Raw genomic sequence first — 19,058 nt, 5'->3', positions numbered from 1 at the left:
GTCCTGCACCACAACAGCTCCACCTTTATAGGCCTGGCGTATCACAGCTGATTCATCATGTATCAAACCTTGCAGAGCTTGTCTCTGTAACTGAGTTAAATTATCGTATCTTTTGGTGACATTACAGGCTGACAACTCATGATCAACTAACCGTAGATAGGTTTTAATACTGGCGTTGTTTGACTGTGGGTCAAATGAACTGGGGTTTCTAAATTTACTAGAAGTGGTCATATCTCTAGAATTAGAAAAATACTCACGTAACAGCAATTTGCGGCCAAACTTATAATGATCGATAGACCAATTGAACTTATCGTGTTATACCGTGGGGACAAATGAAAGACCAAGTGACAGAACCTCAAGTTCGGCTTGCGACAAAGGTCTACTAGATAAGTTATAAATAGGTTCTAGCTCTTGGGTCGTCCCCTTCCCCGTTTTTTTTCATTTTGCCCCCACGTCTGCCTGGATATCTGGGGCTCGTCGTAGGCCCAGCCCCTTCCTTTTGGGTCGTGCTGAAATAGACCCTCGCACCAGAAAATCACCCAGACAAATCAGGCCAGAAGACCACCATTAATATTTAAAAAGATTTAATTTGCTTATTCAACAGATATGACAATATTATGACCCAACGCGTTTCATCCTTAAAAGGACCTCCTCAAGGTTAAATCACAATTATGGTGTAAAACATAAATGGGTCCCAGTTTGCAACCTGAAACACATCCACATCTTGTCGTAAAGTACAAAAAGATCTCAATTTACGACTGGATAATTCCACAAACAATTACTTAAATTATATATAGTGGATCTCGAAGTGAACATCTCTGTGATTACATGTGACTGCTTAAAACTTTATATATACACACACAGAAACACACCCACACATGCACGGTTTTGCACTATTGCACTTTAAATGTGAACTGATGGCATTTTAGTCATTTTCCAACTGATAAATGTGGATAGAATGTTTTTTGCATTTAATATATTGTTTATTTTTACTAGATAATGATTATTATCCATGCACATATTTTATATGTCTATATTGTGATAACTTCGGTTAATTAGCTTGGTAGATGGGGTCAGTGGTGCAGTGATTAGGTGCAGAATTAGAGTCCACACATGCCATTCCAGTAAAATAAAGAAAATGGTGCTTTACTTCAGCATGGTAATCAGGAAACAAAAATAGAAAATAACAAACAACCTAGCCCTCTCTTAGGGCACTAGCTCACTTCTTGAACCCTCTCTATCAATAAAGTCTCTGCCTGCTTCTCTACAGGTCTATTGCCGGCTCAAGCCTGGCTTGGCTTGCACAGCTATACAAACACCATCAGTCCTTTGTGGCCTTCCCTGTATCCTCCAGGTATACAGTAGGCCCAGGCTTCCTCAGCCTGCAGCCCAGCTGCTTCAATGTCACACAGTCTGAGAGATCTACGGTCCCCCCTTGCCTCCTGCAAGGTCCAGACACAGGCCTCCTGGCCCCTAATGGCTTGCTCAGCTTCACTGGGCTCTCTGGCTGCCACAGTCCCACATAGACTGTCTCCAACAGCAGCCTGACAGGTCTGCCTCCTTTTCAGCCCACACCTGAGCTCTCTCCACAAGGCAGCCACAAGTGTATCACAACTCAGTATTCATACCCTGTGTGGGAGGATCTCTCCAACCCCACACAGAATCTGCTGCTCACCAACGCCATCTCTGGTGACACTGCCACAACATATATCTTTGTGTATACATACATATATATATATATATATATATATACACACACACATATGTATATATACACACATTATATATATATATCATACAGTGTATATATATATATATATATATATATATATATATATATTCAGCTTGTGAGTCAACACCAAATCAGCATTGCTGACACCTGGGGCCCCCTCAACGGCTCTGACTGGACCAGCCCATCTTGTGTGCGAGACTGGGCACATGGCGAGTGGAGTACCACAGAGGCAGCTCGGACACCATAGCAGCCATCCCCATTGCACCTTTGGTAGTTACGCCCCTTTTTGCAAATATGTTAGCAAACAGAAGGGTCCTTTTCAGGATCAATGGAATGGGGTTATAGGCGAGGACAATGTGAACAAATTAAGGCTACCGGTGTAATTCAAGGTCCAGTCTTCAACCTGGGCAACAACGGGTATCCCAGCTAGTATATATATATATATATATATATATATATATATATATTTTTTTTTTTAAATATACATATATAAAATCCAATGTTCCAGCACTCAGTGTATTTGGACGTTCAGCCCCAACTTGCTCCGGTGCCCTCCTCAGGGGAGATCTTATTGTGGGTGAAAGTTTCGGGGTCTTCCACCCCTTCCTCGGGACTATGTTGTCCTGTGGAAGGGGTGGAAGACCTCGAAACGTTGACCCATAATAAAATCCATAAAAAAATGCTGCAAAGTAAGAATGCTTTCAAAAATAGAAGTGTTGGTAGTTTAATTTTATCAATTAATAAAATGCAAAGTGAATGAAAAGAGAAATCTGAATCAAATCAATATTTGGTGTGACCACCCTTTACCTTTAAGACAGCATCAATTCTTCAAATTCTTCTAGGTACACTTGCACACAGTTTTTGCAGAACCTCGGCATGGAGGTTGTTCCAAACATCTTGGATCACTAACCAGCCTAATGTAGGCTTGCTCGGATCCTTCTCTCTCTTCATGTAATCCCAGACAGATTCGATGATGTTGAGATCAGGGCTCTGTGGGGGCCATATCATCACTTCTAGGACTCCTTGTTTTCCTTTACACTAAAGATAGTTCTTAATGACATTGGCTGTATGTTTGGCGTCGCTGTCCTGCTGCAGAATAAATTTGGAGCCAATCAGACACCTCCCTGATTGTATTGTATGATGGATAAGTACCTGCCTGTATTTCTCAGCATTGAGGACAGTTTTAATCCTGACCAAATCCCCAACTCCATTTGCTGAAATGCAGGCACAAACTTGCAAGGAACCTCCTCCATGCTTCACTGTTGCCTGCGGACACTCATTATTGTACCTCTCTCCAGCCCTTCGGCTCAGAACTGGCAGAATCCAGTCTGGCCAGAAGTGGTCTTCATGGAAGATCTGCGGCCAAAAGCCATACCTTCAACGTGGAAACAAGGTCAAGTGACTCAACTGTGCTGGAAAACATAGGAACTGGGGTGCAGAAAAAATGGCAGCGGGTGCTCTGGACTGATGAGTTTTTTTTTAAATATTTGGCTGTAACAGAGGGCAGTTTGTTTATCGAAGGACTGGAGAAGTTTTGCTATTCAATAAGTTGCCTGAAAATAGGACGCAACCCCCCCCCCCGATGCCTAATTAAGCTACTGGAAGTTTCCGATTAACTTGATTAGTCCTTAATTACTCACCTTATGAAGCGGTATCTTGTGAGTGTGTGTGTGCAAGAGTGTGTGTGTGAGTGACCCCCCCCATGTAAATGCGTACCTCCCGTAAGGGGGGCTGGGAGAGGTACATCTTCCAGCTGCCCTTGCACCTCCCAGCACCCCCGGAGCCTCCCAGCAGTGCCCTTCCCCAGTGACAAGATGGAGGGAAGGCCAACGGGAGCCACGGAGACCCGGACATGTAAGTATAATTTTTTTTTATTTTTTTTTTATGCGCTGCTAGGTTTTCAGAGCTGAAACCCTGGAAACACTTTTTCTTTTTATTGGATACCACGGGTATTGGGAGTGCGCATACACGCGGTAATCCAAACTTGGGCACAAGGTTTTTTACCTCACTGAACCTCGCACCCAGTTGGATAGGCCCCTATGTATCCTGAAATTAAGAAAAACGCATGGCTTCAAACAGGCTAGGTTTTACATGTAATATTTTGCCCATTTATCTAGAATAATATGTTTGAATGCACTTTAGTTACAATAGCAGATGCCTGCAGCAATCTAGTCACTATCTATGCAAAAATTTTTTAAAAACTGTGCAACAGTCTGCGGAAATGTAGTAATTGTCTATGCAAACATTTTTTAAAAACTGCAGAAGTCTGCTGGAATGTACGTACCTATAGATGATTAGGAGAAACAAAGAGTCAACTCATAGTCTATACCTGCTTGAAAATGTAAGTAATAAGGACTTAAACTGAAGGGGCTTTTCACAGAGCTGCAATTGTGTGAAGTAGGGACACAGGAAGTATAATCCAGTTGGTGTTGTACATGTTTTTATGATGAGTATATTGCACTGCACACCCTACACCCATTATAAATACGCCAGAGGCGTTTCTATAATGGGTCCAGGGGGGCCCACACCACACACCCTGCAACCATATTTTTAATAGTTACCTCCCTGCTGCCGGAGTCTCACGCCGGTGCCGGTATCAACGCTGTCAATATCGCCTGGAAAATGGCCGCTGCTGCCATTTTCCTTGCGTTTTGCGCATGTGCAGTAGGGAGAACAGTGCCATTTTCCTGGTGACCTGCACATGCGCTGTAGACTCTGGACACACTCTAGTGCCCAGAGTCTACTGGTGCGGTGCTGCGCTCAGTGAGCGGCCGGCTGCAGGAGAGAGAGGAGGGAGCCCCAGACAGAGACTACACATGGGCCCCCTCCTGTCTTGAAACGCCCCTGAAATACACCTATGGTCAGTGTGCAATTTACTTTATACATTTGCTATATTTACAGAAGATGTGCAACCTCAGTTCTAATTGTCTAATAAAGTATTTATGTAGCCAACCTACCAGAGCAGCAGCTACATATCCCCAGGATTCCACCCCTAGCAAGTGCAGGAATCCAGCCTAGGGATGGCCATCTGCCATCAATTATTCATAATCATTGATGGTTTATGGCCAGTGTTGAATGTTTTTACCATCAATGAGGGACAACCAGATGGTTCCCCTCCATCGTTGGTAAAGCATAACCGATGGTTTTTCTTGCAAGGTGCCGGGACACCCGCAAAGCCCCGCCCTCAGATTCTGATTGGCCCATGGGCCAGTCAGTTAAAGAACAGGGATGACCATCGGTTGGTGAAACTATCAATGGTCATATACTGCATAGTTGGTCACCATCGATGGCCACTGCTAAATAATCATTGATGGTAAAACCACCGATGGCCATCCCTAATCCAATCTAAACTATAAATGTATTTTCACACTGAAAAACTGGAGCTCCAGATTATATTTTACAAAGTACACATCACTGTAAAATTCATTGTATCTCAGTATTTCTGTTGTGTATAAAATATATTTCCATTTAAATGGTAGTTTGCTTTCTTAGAGTGGTTGTGTTAAATTATTTACTTAAAAGATGTTACACCCTCTCTTGACAATTATAGATCCAGAATTAAACGGTGAAGCTCTTTTAATAAGAGCCATTAAGCTGCAGCAAGTATGCGATTTGCTTATTAATTTCTCCCCTGAGCCAAATCTGAACTGATTTCATATTGCTAAATTACAATAAGCCTACAAGATATCCAGTTGCCATTTAGAGCTTTTTCAGAAGTTTATATGGTTCACCCTAATAATAATACAGAAGGTTCTGAACACTGTTGTGCACATGGCACCACTTCGTTCTGGGTCAATTTAAAGAATAAATCTAGGTATAATTTAGTAAATAATGAACTCTACATTTTTCCACCTACTGACATCTGAAGCTTTAAAACCAATGTTCCATCTTTCATGTTCACGTTAGGAAAAAAACACTACTAATTTGTTACCATTTTGCAAATACTAATATGGGCTGTGTCTTTTGTGTAGCCTTTCACAATAAGCAGATTCCAACTTAGTTGTTTGGTAAAAATTAAAACTAACTGAATAAACCATGGTACCCTAAGAGCACACTTTGGGGGGCAGCCTGTTCACACTATGATGTGATTAAACTGTCAACATAAATATATAGATGTTAGACCTATGGCGCTTCCATACTACACAGTTTTACAATAATCATTAATAAGAACAAAGTCACAACCATTGTGAATGCAATGTCTAGAGTGCTATATGAGTGTTCACTGCAGGGGCATAACCATAGTGGGCGCAGGGGGTGCCAAGGGTCCCGGAGGCTTATGCTGGGCAAACACTAAGCGAAAGGATGTTCGTAAAGCCAATAAACGATATATCATCCTGACTGTCGGCTGGTGTGTACACACAATATCTCTGTGACCTATGTAGTTCTCAGATATGTATAGCGTCAGCTGTTCTGCATGGCAGATACATTATATCTGAAAGATATATGGAGCAAATCTGCCTGTGTGTATTTGTGTCTGATATGCTGGCCGCAGGACACAGCGACACTGACGTCACAACTGGTTCTTGCGGCCAGACATATCAGTTGGTAAGTGTGTATGCCGGGCCTGGCCTACCTGTGGCTCTCCAGCTGTTGTGAAACTACAATTCCCAGAATGCTTTACCAGCTTATCAGTAGGAGGGTATGCTGGGACTTGTAGTTTCACAACAACACAGATGCATACTTACCAAATCGGTCAGTCAGCCGACCGATCTGTTGGTAAAGTGTGTACTAGTCATAGTTGCCAACTCTATGGTTGACCCCTTTAGGAGGGGATCATCTCTAAGGGGCAAACCTAGTGTAAGGTATTTTGCACTCTGGACTTATTTATTGGACTTTTACATCCACATTGGTTGTAGATTTGTATTACAATATTCCTCACTTAATTACCAAGTTCCATTCCTACTACTTGGTCGTTAAACGAATTGGTTTTTAAACGATAAAATTATAAAATGAAGCTGAAAAAAAGCTGGCACATTCGACAATTTTGAACGGTAAAAATAGAGTACGTACTGTATTATGAATAAACAAAAGGAAACTGCTTTACTTTGCATAACTTGTTAGTTTTATTATGCTTTTTTTTTTTTACTTCGCAAAACTTGTTTTATTGAATAACTGTTTACTTTGCATACAGTAATTTTGCATAACTCTTTACAATATAGTACTTTGCACAACTTGTTTGTTTTATTTTGCATAACTTAGATTTTTTTTTTTTTTTACTTTGCAAAACTTTTTAGACTTAGCATAGCTGTTGCATACTTTACCTTTACAGCACATTTACAGGACAATCAGCATAGGAAAAAAAAAGTTATAAAAAAAAAACATTATAGCCAACAAATCTTTCATCATGTGGTTTGGGGTCACCAGCATCATTATTGGTGTTATCAGGATCTGTGGAAGGCTCAGATACGGGAGATGATGGCAAGGTAATGGAAGCACTTGTAGGGGTATGTGGTAGGGGTACGGGTACTGGGTGTAGCTTTCGAGAAGAATCCTGTGTGTGGTCTGCTTTGTAAGTTTCTTTTTATCTTCATAAATTTCCCGATAGCTTCGTAAAGTTCATTAATTTGCTGTTTCACTTTCGTGAACCTTTCAACATTTGGATCTATACCCTCTAGATGTAACATAGCCGCATTCACTTTCGAGAACACACCAGCTAACACCTTACAGTGAACTTCTTTTGTACTTCTTCCATTCTTTCCTCTTCTCCTTTTTCCTCCTCTTCCAGGTACTGCTGCGCTTCCAACTCTATTAAATCTCAGTTAGCTCTCTCTTGACATATTCCGCTAATTTCTCAATATCTTACACTTCAAGATCTAAATTAAGCACGTTGGCAAGTTACACAGTTGTTTGATTTATGTCATCAACATGTTAGTCTATGTCAAACACTTCAACATTATTCACAAGACATTTTAGGCATTTTTTCCATATGCCTTGCATACAATTTTTTTTATCACTTCCTCCCAAGTGGATTCTATGTTCTTTATGCAGTGTAAAATGTTGTATGATTTCCAAAAATCATGAAGGGTTACTTCATAATTTTCTGTTGCTGAGACAATTTTGGAAAAAGTTGTGCGCAAATAGTATGCGTTGAACTTAGCTATAGCCCCCTGTCCATTGGCTGTAGGATAGCAGTGGTGTTTTTAGGCATATACACTACCTTTACATCTGGGTTAATATCATCAAAGTGCTGGGGGTGTCCTGGGCAATTATCAAGCAGGAGGATAATTTTAATGGGAACACCCTTGTCCAGACAATAATACTTGACCATCGGTATGAAGCAGTTGGTAAACCAATCCTCAAATAAAGCTTGTGTCATCCATGCTTTGTTATTTGCACAATAGTATACGGGCAGCATGTGCTTTCTGACCTGCTTGAATGCACGTGGGTTTTGGGAGTGATAGATGAGCAAAGGCTTTAAATTAAACCCAGTGATATTTCCACCCAACAACAACGTAACCCTGTCCTTAAAAGCCTTGAAACCGGGCATTGTTTCAGCTTCTTTGTGTATATAGGACCCTCCGGGCATTTTCTTCCAAGAAAGTCCTGTTTCAGCCACATTGAAGGTTTGTGCCGCCTTTCTTGATGATTTCATCAAATTGGTCAACAAATTTTTCAGCTGCTTCTACGTCAGCACTTGCTGCCTCACCGCTGATACTGCGATTATACATGTTGAATCTCCGACTAAACCGTTGAAACCATCCACAGCTTGCCGTAAATGTTTCTGTCGATTCATCCTCCTCACGTGTCTACAAAGTTTTAAAGATACTGCGTGCCTTGGCTTGAATAATTGAAAGGCTTAGTAGCATTTTATTTTTGCATATGTTCATCAAACCAGATCGCCAGTAATTTTTCCATTTCATGAATGAGGCCTTTCCGCTGCCTAGTTATTATGGCTTTAAATCCTGTTGATGCTTTCATTGTCTCTTTCACTCTATCTTTATCCTTCAAGATAGTTGAAATGGTTGAATGTGCCAGCTCCAAGTCACCTGCTATCTCTTTAACTTTCTTTCCAGCTTCATAATCGCTTATGATCTTCATTTTCAAGTCAAGATGAATTGCCTTCCTTTTCTCCTTCTCTGACATCTCTCATCTCTCTGACGTCTGACGATGAGACACCATGCACGCTGCCTGACGCTAACGAGTCAGGGCGGGTCGTAACTCAGAAACGGTCGCTAAAAAGTCAGCACGGGTTGTAAGTTCGAGGCAGACAGTAACGCATGGGTGTGGTCATAAGTGCGAAAGGTCAGTAAACAGGTAGGTTGTCAAATGAGGAATGTCTGTATTTGTTCTTATTATTGATTACTGTAAAACTGTGTAGTTTGGAACCTCCATAGCTCACACTTCTATTCTATGTTAATCGGTCAGTCTGCCTTCAACCTCCTGGTGGAACAATCCAAGCAACTGCTTCACAGTTTACCTCTTATTACTACTAGAGCTGGTAACTAATAGTGATAAATCTAAAGGTAAGCTTGGAAAACTATGGTACTCCAGTTTCTGTTGAAAACCAAACTGGCTTGGACTTGTAGCATCAGGAGCCTGGGGGCCACAAGTTGCCTATAGAAAATAGCAACATTGAAAAGGAGCATTTTTCTACAAAATAATTCTAATGATGTAATATAATACAATATATTCAGCAAATACTGTAAATTTATACCAATTCCAGTCTTTATATGAACATTTCAGACTGTCATTTGCCTCCATCATGGTGAGTAAATCAGAATAGTTTAGCTTCTGCTGCATAACATATATTTACTATTCTAGTTAATGTAATTTAAATACTGTTTTGGTTTTGTAAAGTTTGGGTACAGTAAACTTTTTTGAACACTTTAGACTGATTTTCACTTTTAAGAATGAGCTAAATACTATACATTTCCCCATTTCTCCTTAAGGCCTTGAGCACATATCTCTAGTCTAGATGATGAGTAATAGGACAACCTGGAAGCTAGATAGACAGGAGATTTTCATAATCAAACAATCCAGAAATATCACAGAATAATTAAATAGAAAAATGGTCAGGTCCACATTTGATGACATAACAAGTAGCAAATAATATCAAGATCAAGGCAAAGAATTCACCCCATGGGCAATTCTAAAATGTATAAAGGCACCATGGTGGGATGGATTTTTCTGGGTGTCCGCAGATCGTGGCCCTCTAGCTGCGGGCGATAGTATGGGAATGCAATAGAAGTGAGGTAGATAATCAGCAGCCAAAGAGTATTGTCAGGGAATCTGAGGTCAGGGTCACAGGCAAAGTAGCGGTATGGTAAGACAAGCTGGCAAGGCCATAATTAGGGGAGTTCAGCCGTTGACGCCTGGGGCTGCACCTTGCAGCCAGTATCGCTGCGGCAGTGCCACCCAAAGCATCCTTTGGACGCTACAGGCAGGCATCCTACAATAATTACAGCTACCCGGAACATCTTCAAGACAGGCACTGTTGCAGTTCCGGGTGCTGGCGGTTCCCCGCCCTATGCGTGACATCATGATGTTATCCAAAAAGGAGGCAGGGCTGGCACAGGGCACTCATAGCCCTTGTTATGGCACTGCATGCTGAGGTCTGGGGCACAAGCAGGTAGCAGAACTGTGAGATAAGCTGAGGTTAGGGCACAGGCAGGTAGTAGAATGTTGAGATAAGCCAAGATCAGGTGCACATGCTAAGATTTGTCATTAGTAGTAGCAGGGTCTGGTATAAGCAGAATCGCAAGATGCTAGAGCAGGTAAGGTGACCTAATACTCTGCATAGTGCCTAGAGTCCACCGTAAGCAAACTGCTGAGTTGAATTTGGCGCCAACGGGATGTTATGGTCATGTGCGTCTAAGGCTGGGGAGACGAACGTTGGGTAGCCAGCTGAGCAGTAGAGCGAGCTACCTGGACAGATCCCAGACCAGGTAAACTGGAATAGAGTGACGAATTGTAACACAAGTTCTGTGTTGTTACAGTTCCTTGTTGGTGATACAATTCACAGTCATTTTTATAATATAGGGGTGGAGAAATGTTTCAGGTGATGGAAAAGGAATATGGAGTACATGAGGGAGTGAAATCTGAAGCCTGCCTGTGAGTATATCTCAAGGGACTTCATATGGAGAAAGCCTTCCTTGCAGGAGTTGGAGCCATAGATGGAACCAGCATTTGGAGGGCATGCTGGTTCTTGTAGTGCTAATAGGAGTTGGAGACCACAAGATGAGCTGAGCAGAGAAAGAGGTCCAGCTACTTTTCCAGCACTCAGGGTGCGGCGAGGAGTGGGCACCACAAAAAAAGGGAGGGTACCTGACCTAGAGCAACAGCCTGGCAGAGAGATTTGAATGCAGAATGTAGAGCTCCTGGGATAGATGTACTAAGCCTTGGAGAGAGATAAAGTGGAGAGAGATAAAGTACCAAACAATCATCTCCTAACTTTTATTTTTCAAATAAAGCCTGTAAAGTGACATGACCCGATTGGTTGGTACTTTATCTCTCTCCACTTTATCTCTATCCAAGACTTAGTACGTCTACCCAGGGAGAGATACAGAAGATTTTACCAGCAGGGAAGCCAACCCAACCCTGGACGTGGGAAGAGTTTTAACCAAAGCCAGACCTTAGTGGGATAACAGAGAAGTGTTCCATCAGACTTCTGAGACCAGACAAAGAACTTCCAAAAGAACCTTGTGACTACTGTGGCAGTATCACCAGAGATGGTGCTGGTGAGCAGCAGATTCTGTGTGTGGCAGGAGAGATCCGCACACACAGAGTACAAAAGCATTGTGGGAAGATGTGTAATGGCTGCCATATGACCAGAGCCCAGGTGAGGCTGCTGGTGGACACAGTCAGACAGTCCAGGTGGGGCTGCAGTGTGAGTGAAGCAGACCAGGTGGTCAGGATCATACCTGCAAGGAGGCAGGCATATCCATATACCTGTGACACTGTCCTTGTGAGAGGCGGCAGCCAGCAAGCTGAGAAAGCTATACCAGGCCAGGAGGCCAGTGTCAAGTCTTGAATGTGGCAGGAAGGAACACAAATCTCAGAGACTGTGAGTGGCTTTCATGCAGATTAGCTGCTTCTATAGAGAGGGTTCAAGAAGTGAGCTAGTGTCCTAAGAAAGGGCTAGGTTGTTTATTATTTTATTTCTGTTTCCTGATATCCATGCTGAAGTAAAAGCACCATTTTTATTTGTCTTACTGGAATGCCATGTGTGGACTCTAATTCTGCATCTAATCACTGCACCACTAACACCAATCTACCAAGCTAATAACCCCAAGTTATCACACTACCTATTGCAGTGGGCCTTTAAAGCAAGTCCATGTCAGAGATGGAGATTCTTAATTGTGGATGACAAGAGAGGATACCAAACAAGAGGAAGCCTGGTTTGGGGCATCACTGCTGCGTACAATTCACTTAGGGCCTGATTCAGAGCCGGACGCTATTTGTGCTCGCTTGTTCAGAAAAAGGGTGTGGCTTTTCAAATTAACTGTTCGCTCTTTGCGGTCTGTTGACGCCTCTATGTCTGAACGAGCGAACAAATCTTGCGGTCGTAATTTTGAAAAAAATGCCCCCTGGCCGCTCGCATCATACGTCATGTCCGCTATTTATTAGATTAATCGAGTACACCGAACGGCGTCTGAACTGCTCGCTATTCTTGTGGTTGGTTTTTCCTACCGCAATCTTGCGAGCAGTTCTGACTATAAAACAACCAAGTGACGTGGTCAATGACGCTGCTGTATTAATTATGCACACCCTTAAAACGCCCGTTTTGACCTTTAGGCACGCCTGCGTTCGGAATTCCACTCCCCGTTTTCAAGCACCTTCCCCTGTTACCACCCACAAACGCCTCCTCCTGTCACTCAAAATAGCAGGCATTCGCTATTTAGCGAGCACACGATTTTCGGCCGCACTGACTGGTTCGCGCATGCGTATTACAATCCGTACGCATGCGCAGATGTGCGAACCTCGCTCGGAACTAACGAGCGGCCGCTTACAAGCGGCTCTGAATGAAGCCCTTAATTAGTGTATATCTCTGTGTTATATATTGTCATATATCATGTCTAAGAGGCTGAGAACTAAAAACAACTAAGCTCTATATAGTTCCCAGGATGTCCTCACATTTTTTCCTCTACTGAGTCAGCCTCTTCTCTGTATGTGGCCTGTGCATCCCCGTGTGCCTTTTTCCCTTTCGTCTGTACTGTTATACATTTGTGGTTATGGATAAAGTTGTGATGTTGTTATTGGTTTATTTTCAAGAGTGTCCTTTGCTTTTTTGCTGATTTTACTAATTGGCAGTCCTCTGCACATATCACCCTGCTATTTCCATTTTGGATGGTGCTGGTCACAGTGGCCAAACAGGCTATTTTGAAATTTTTGCTGTTGAGGGTCTCCCCAACGCTATATTTATTGAAGCAGATGCTTTAGAACTTATTATACTATGAGCGGAGAAAAGCCACATTTCATATAGAGACTGGGGGTACAAAATGAGGAACTTGTATAGAAAAATTACCTGATGAGTTCCAAAATGCCATTATAAAAATATTTGAATGCATGGAGTGGTTCTTATTGTGTCAAACTACAAAATGTTATCCTGTTATCCACACATGCCCTACTGCTGCTGTCTTCAATGCTGAATAGTGATTGTTGCCTTCTCCATTGTTTGTCTCTCCTGCCCCTCCCTTATCCTCTTGTCTCCCCTCGTTTCTAAGAAAGTATTCCTATTGACTATATGTACATTCTTTGGGAAATTCATATAATCTTTTGAGACCAATTGTTTTGTTTTATGTTTTTTTTTAACAATTTAGCGGATGTGACACAATTTAGCGGATGTTGTGACAAGATATGTCTGAATCAGGTTGGGGCACTCTATGTATGTATGTATGTATGTATGTATGTGGCTATGTATGTGTACACTAGCTGAAGTACCTGACGTTGCCTGGGTTTAAAGTTTTATTATGTGATGGCGTCCAGATCTATCCAGTGGAAGGCCTAGAACAGGCTCCCTGGGTCAAATTTCTGCCCGGCACACTCCTCCGTGAGGTCCGACCGGGACCCCAACCACTCCATTAGGCATCCCAGACCAATTGCCACCCTTCTGTGAAGTTTTCATCCAAATCCATCTAGTGGAAGGCCCAGAACAGGCTCCCGGGTCAAAGTTCTGCCCAGCGTACACCAACTGGATTTCCGATTGGGATCTCAACCCCCTAGTATGTCTTCTGGGATCCAATGCTACAATTATGTGAAGTTTTTGTCCAAATCTATCCAGTGGGAGGCTCAGAACAGGCTACTCAGCTCAAAGTTCTGTCTGGTGCACTACACCGTGAGGTCTGACTGGGACCCCAACCATAATTTCACTAATTCACTATCTTTATGTCACTGTGGCATCCCATGCTGATTGCTGCTCAGGGGCACAGAGAAGGAAGGGGGAGCGGGTACTAATTACCTGGGCCCGGGCTTATTGGAGAGGCCCAGTGGGGTCCCGGGTTCGATGCCACCCCCCTGCCCTGTCAGCAGCCCAGCACACACTGCTGTGCTCTGGGCTGCAGTGGAAGACTGCTCACAGCGCTCCCCTCCCCAGCACGCAGCTGCTAATAGGATTTTTGAAATTTTCTTCCTAAGGAGGTGTGGCCACACCTTACCCCGGGGGCCGGCTCTCTACAGCCCTGCTGCTCCTCCATGTTTGTAATGGGCTGGGAGTGTGATGGTGGACTATGATATGACAGGCCAGCGCTAAGCTCCTAACAGCAGAAAATACCACTCTGTCCCTGCATGGTTATAGTAGTCGTGTACAACATTTCAATGTGTGGCTGTGGCATAAAAAAAAACTATTCTGAGAAGAGCTCCCCCAGTGCAAGATATAATCAGCTTGCAATGTTTAATATAAACTACTCATCACGAGTCCTGCTTTACTGGTGAAAAGAGCACAGGCAATGAGCTACCAAGCAGTGGAGGAAGGGGATGTGGTCAGATAAACCATCTTTCAGCATGTTAGTGAGGTAGTCAAATAAAAAGTTTTTTTTTTCTTTTTAAATAGGTACGTTCACTTGTGGCACTGGGATACAGTCAATATCCCAGGGTCCGCGATGTCGGCACTGATATTACCAACGTCGGAATCCCGGCACCTATCACAATCCTGGCACCAACATTCCGACCGTCGGGATACTGACGGTAAGTAGCTGGGTGGGGATGAGGGTTAGGGTGTGTGGTTAGGGTTAGGCACTAGGTGTAGGGTTAGGCACTAAGGGAGGAGGGTCAGGTTTAGGGTGCGTGAAGGGGACGGTTAGGTTCAGGCACTAGGCAGGGAGGTTAGGGTTAGGCACCAAAGAAGGAGGGTTAGGGTAGGGAGGAAGGGGAGAGTTAGCATACCGAACAACAAGTGGCGGTATGCTATCCCTGTCGAGATGCCGGTGTCGGGATTCTGACAGCCGGGATCTCGACTGCCGGCATCCCATACCGATTCCGTGGCGCTAACATAAGAATTCTAAATAAACTGTTATGGTGGTTCTGTTACAATGTGGGGCATGTTTCCCTTGCAGGGATGTAGTAATTTGCTTAGAAGGCTAGGTCAAAGCTAATAGCTATTTATTAATACTTATATACGTATATTTTCTAAAGGTCGGTTTTAGGTTATTGGTTGTTTTTCCATCGTTTTTGCAAACCGACCAAACCTGGCCATTTACTAAAGTCTAAACTGATGGAAACGCATACAGAAACCTGACTTTAGAACAGCGAACCAAATCAATGTTTTTACATAGACGACTATAGAATCTGAAGTTTTGCTAATGGGTGGTTTAACTGCCATAGCAACTATCAGGTCTCAGCCAAACAACATGTCCTCCTTGACTCTTATGGAGTGATCAAGGATAACCTTTAATTTCGGGTTAGGCAGTGTACTGTATGTACATTGCTGTATGTTGGGATCGGTTTTCGTTTTTATTTTTTATTATCCAAAGACCTATGGACACCCACATGGACAAAGAGAAGGCCACCCAAGCGATTGGTAAGTATGAACTTTATTTTATTTATTTTTCAATAAAGGAATAAATCATTCGGTGTGTGTGTCCTCTGGTTATTTTAATATTTTCTTTACAGGCAGACTACAGGTGCCAGCAGGCCCTTAATGTCCAGGTATGCTGGCACTATGTGTCCCCCTGCTATGCAATGTCATCAAGCCAGTGTCTACTGCGCTGCCAGAAAGGAGGGGGTCCACACGAAAACTGCACACAAGTCTTCTCCTCTCTTAAGCCGCCCCTGCTGCTATGGCTGATGATGGTTATAGGAAAATAGAGGGAACGCAATGCATTTTTTTCCCCCTATTTTCCTATACCGGTCCAGGCTGAGAGTTCCGGGGTGCAGACGCTGTGTAGTGCTCTTTTTTGGACAGCTTTGCCATAGAAGTGGAAAAACTATTTGCCGTTGGTTTTGAACTGAAAGATTAAAACCGATGACATTTAGAGCTGCAAAATCTGACCGACATCGACATCGGGTTTCAATTGAAGCTGAAACCCGAAGGATGATAAATAGTTAGATTTTTGCCAGCAATCCGAAGTTATTAATGCTTTGTTTCAGTCAGTTTTGATTTAGAACCAAAATTTATCCCAGGTCTTAGTCTGAGACCCCCATTTACACTACACCAAAACCCAGGAAATTCCAGGGTCGGATATGTTCACACTGAACCCAGGTGTGCCCTGGAATTTGGTGTGGATTTAATGGGGACATTTTTTTTTTCGTTCAGTAATGACATAATACAAAAATTAGCATTTTTAGAGTAAAGGCCACAAAGTTTGATTGTTTCCAATGTTTTTCTTATTGAAAACCAATACATTTTTACAATATAGCCTTATATAGTTTTAGCCTATACAAAGACAAAATTTTCACATAAAAAGGTTAAAATTAAAATAATACACACTTAAATTCATTGCTCCCCAACCATGTGGTCCGGATGCCTGCAGTTGATGTCATCTGCAGGTGCACGGTACAGCCAATTAGAGAGTTTTCTTAAAACCCAGGTCTAAAAACCTGGGATGGATGCATTCACATTTGAGCCTACCTTGGTTTCACCTGGGAAGAACCCTGGTACAGAGCAGGGTCATGGACCCAAGACTTCAATCCGGATCGTTTCTGTTCACACATAGCTAAAACCCGGGTTGATGCGTGTTCACGTCCAAAAACCTGGGTTTTTGCTGTATGTCTGAAAGGGGTATTACTTGTAGAAGAATGGTGTTGCATCCCTCCAGACGGTAGCTGACTCAATAACATGGAACTCTCAGGTCACCTTTGGTGGCAAGAGCTGCTGAGAAGCATTTCCTGCTCCAATAAAGCTGTTTCTTGCGGGTACCCCATGGTTGCAAATACAACATTGGGAAAAGCCAATGATGTGCCCACAGTCTAGTAGGAGTGTGACCGTGGAAACTTTTGTTCCATGCAGTCACTTTACCATGTCCATAAACTGGCTCACCATAATCTTCACTGATTACTTTGTAACCTGGTGGTTTTTTAAATGACTTCATATTGGTGTTTTAGTATTTTCGTATGTAACCCCCCTTCAGTGTGCAATGAGGTGCAAGGTGCATTTCGACTGATACACCTCCCACTGCTCCAAGCTAGCTCTCCAGGGTGTGGGCAATACCTGAGAAGGGGGTCTCTGCCCATACAGGCTTTATAACAGTGCGTTATGGAAACAGGGATCCATGGTGATGCAGCAACAGTTCCTGATGAATTTATTTGGGCGTCAGACCTTCTGTAAAAATATACCTCTTTATTTCTCTCCTCCTGCACATGACTTGAAAAGACATGAATATGGTTACAAAAATCCCCTATCCCTCCTGCACAAATACTTGACATGTCAGATGGTATATGACAATCTTAAAGAATATGGTTGCATTACCCCACACTCTCACCAGCACAGTCTTAAAGCACAGTTACAAAACACAGTTTGTATCTTACGCATGCAGGTCCACCTGGCCCTTTGCTGGCTGGTGCCTGTAGTTCCACAGCTTTACACACATCTCTCCAGCAGCTCTCATTTCTGCAGCTTTAATGGAGGACACACCCAGTGGCAGGGGCGTAACTAGGTATTTGAAAGCCCCATAGCAATAGTATGTAAGGGCCACTATATACCACCCAATGATGAAAAATGTATTTAACACATGAAACTTTGACAAGGAAGATGGGCCCCCCTAAGCTCTGGGCCCCATAGCAGCAACACCCCTTGCAACTGTGGTAGTTACACCTATCCCATTGGCGTCATTAGGGTTGGTGTCACCCAGTGCACCTACTCATCTTCTCACCCCATCAGTTGAATCAATGTGCGTGGGGAAGGCACTCATGAAGGAGTCATGGCCTCATGCCCACACAGCCACACTCCCTGTTGTATGACATTATGGGGACGTGACCACGTGTCATGCCCCCATTCTCATCACAATAGGGGCTTGCCCAGTGCTCCCCAGAGCAGCTCTTCTATGTTGGTGTCACTCTCCCTGATGGTATCACCCAGTGTCAGGCAGGAACCCCCACACCTCCCTAGTGATGCCACTGGACACGCACTAAGTGCATTATTCCTCACTTGTGGGATGGCAGGACAGTCCCTGAAAAACTGGACTGTCCAGCTGAAAATGGAGCAGTTGGGAGGTATGCTGTGTGTGTGACATCACAACAAGGGTGCCAGGACCAGGAGGGCGCGTGCCAAGTGAGTCCTAAGGACACTCCGAGCAGCCATCCAGGTGCAGGGTATTGTTATAGGTACAAAAATGTTCAAAAGAATATGATGTGTATAATAGAGCTTAATAACTATGGGACCTATTCATCAACACTAAAATAACGTGTTTAAGGACATTTTCCTTAAATAACGTTATTTTAGTATTCATGATGACACTTAGCACAGGAGATAACACTGATATCTCCTTGCTAAGTCCCTCTGCGTTAATTTCTACACTCCCCATGGGGATATGGAAATTATGGTATTCATCAAATTGCGAAAATTATGGTTTTTTTTTTGCCGGTTTAAAGAAACCCTGATAAGAGTTTTTCCTCTCTCTGAATAGCGAGTGGAGGTACGCTCCTTTTTTATTGTATATGTACAAATCAAAAATTTATTTAAGTGATTATTATGTATGGATTCCTTCTCATACACGCTTATTTACTTTTATGTACTATGGTGACTTCAACACCATTGAGGATCTTTCATTGATCAACAAGTAAAGAACTCTAAACTCTCAATTCAAGCTAAAACGTATATAATTTTTTGCTTTGCTTGTACATATTTTACTACCATTTAAGATCAGATGACATAGATATTAAGCGCTTTTATACACATCATATTCTTTTGAACATTTTTGTGTCTACCCCGTGGATCTTTGGGAAAGATCCATTT

The sequence above is a fragment of the Taudactylus pleione genome, unplaced genomic scaffold (assembly GCF_031769625.1).
Source record: "Taudactylus pleione unplaced genomic scaffold, aTauple2 ptg000129l, whole genome shotgun sequence".
NCBI classification, from domain to species: domain Eukaryota; kingdom Metazoa; phylum Chordata; class Amphibia; order Anura; family Myobatrachidae; genus Taudactylus; species Taudactylus pleione.
This window is presented reverse-complemented; position numbering follows the sequence as displayed.